Source organism: Procambarus clarkii, unplaced genomic scaffold (genome assembly GCF_040958095.1).
Source record: "Procambarus clarkii isolate CNS0578487 unplaced genomic scaffold, FALCON_Pclarkii_2.0 HiC_scaffold_112, whole genome shotgun sequence".
In the NCBI taxonomy this organism is placed as follows: Eukaryota; Metazoa; Arthropoda; class Malacostraca; order Decapoda; family Cambaridae; genus Procambarus; species Procambarus clarkii.
The window spans coordinates 2,210,917-2,213,194 of NW_027189145.1; the positions used below are offsets into that span (position 1 = coordinate 2,210,917).

Sequence of the window (2,278 nt, forward strand, 5' to 3'; positions counted from 1 at the left end):
TATATATATATATATATATATATATATATATATATATATATATATATATATATATATATATATATATATACACAACATGTTTTGTTTTGGTTGTTTGTTTTTGTATAAAGCCTCACACACTATATTAAGCGAGTTTGTTTTAAACATGACATACATATTAATTCATTTTACCAGGCCTTATTCCACACAACTCCGTGAATTTCCCGTGGAGCCAGCCATTCAAACAAAAACAAACGAAACAAAACAAAACAAAACAAAAAACATTATTGCCAACAGCATTTGGTGTTCCCAGGCGGTCACCCATCCAAGTACTAACCAAACCCAACGTTGCTTAACTTCGCTGATCGGACGAGAAGCGGTGTTCTCAACGTGGTATGGCCGTTGGCATGAGACTGCCTACACATTGTGGCTAATAACCAACTCTTTTTAGTCATCACGGCAGGATACGGACCTTCTTGTGGTGTCTTAATGGTAATTGTATCCTAACATATTTTTGTCTCCTTGGCATGGATATTTAACATCGTTTATTCAGTCTTGGGTTTATGTTCTTTCGCCATTTACAGACATTTTACATCTACCTACTTCCTCAGCCTGCCCTGCCAATTTCTAATGAATTTGTGGATTTTCTTTTGTAATACATACATGTGTGTGCTCATCTGCTCTTCAGTTTTTATGATATTTGTCTCATCTGTCCTGCTTTATGATACTTTTACAAAGAACATGAACAAATGCTTCTATTTTAGAGAAGATATGGGATCCAGGTTTCGGAGCCGTAAAACCAACCGTTGTGATTGGTGGACGAGTTGCCAGGTTGCAGCTTCTGTACCGTGCCGGCACATAAATAGGTTCGGCTCAAGCGGCGGCAGCATCATTCCCCCGTGACTGTCTGAGCGTCTCTCATCACCTTGGTTATCTCATCATCATCATGGTAGAAGCAAAGCCTACCAAGAAGGCTGCTGCTGTGGTGGCCACCACCAGGAAACCTCGCGTCCAGGTTGCTCACCCGAAAACTAGTCAAATGGTTCTAGCCGCGGTCGCAGCACTCAAAGACCGTAAGGGCTCGTCTCTACAAGCAATCAAGAAGTACGTTGTTGCCAACAACAAAGTCGAGGCTGCCAAGATCGCCATTTACATCCGAAGATTTCTCAAGAAAGCAGTGGCTGACGGCATTCTTGTTCAGACCAAGGGAAGTGGAGCTAGTGGATCATTCAAGCTGGCCGTAGCAGAGAAGAGGGCCGTTCTAACTCCCAAGAAAGCCACCACAACCAAGAAACCATCTACAGCAGCAAAGAAGGCCGTGGTAACTCCCAAGAAAGCCGCCACAAGCAACAAACCACCTACAGCCTTGAAAAAGAAGCAGCAGCAGCAGCTTGTTGTTGGGAACAAAAAGCCCAAAATAAAGAGAGCTTCAAAATCTCCCAAACCACCCAAGGCAAAGAAAGCTGTCAAGAAAACAACAAAGGCAAAATAAACGACGACATGCAAGCAGCATGAATACACATGACAATAAACATCCAGGCCTCCCCCCTCAGTGGAGGGGCCTCATATGATTCCAAAAAGAGTTTAGTTTTGTAGACAAATAAATCATTACTTTTGGGGTAGATTTACTCTGTATATTATATATATATATATATATATATATATATATATATATATATATATATATATATATATATATATATATATATATATATATATATTTATATATACACATGGGTGAGGTGATATGGTACCAAAGTTTTGGGTAAGGTGATTGACATTTACACAAGATAAAACACGAACCAATGGGAATAAAAACATAAGAATGGAAGTAACTGCAGAAGGCCTATTGGCCCATAACACAAGCACTTCCTCTTGATGCTTCTATATTGGTTCGGAGTCTTGAAGCTATATATATATATATATATATATATATATATATATATATATATATATATATATATATATATATATATATATATATATATATATATATATGCACACAAAACTAAATAGTCTTGTTAGACAAATTGCCCCTATTAGAGGCAAGTTGACTAACAAGCCGAATGACTGCAATTGTTTTGAATTTGAGTTAAATCTAACATAGAAATGTAATCAAACCTAACCTAACCTATGCTAACCCAAGCTAAGCTAACCTAACCTAACCTAAGCTAACCCAAGCTAAGCTAAGCTAACCTAACCTAAGCTAAGCTAACCTAACCTAACCTAACCTAACCTAACCTAACCTAACCTAACCTAACCTAACCCAGCAATTCATGATCTTAATATAATACTGTTA

The 2,278-nt window shown here is 37.9% G+C and overlaps 1 non-coding gene across 1 annotated transcript; it reads right to left on the reverse strand.

Moving 5' to 3' along the window:
* Positions 1-267: 267 nt before the first annotated feature.
* LOC138360494 (5S ribosomal RNA) lies at positions 268-386 on the reverse strand. Its single transcript, XR_011226435.1, has one exon. It is a non-coding gene; the product is annotated as a 5S ribosomal RNA (ribosomal RNA).
* Between the last annotated feature and the right edge of the window lie 1,892 nt (positions 387-2,278).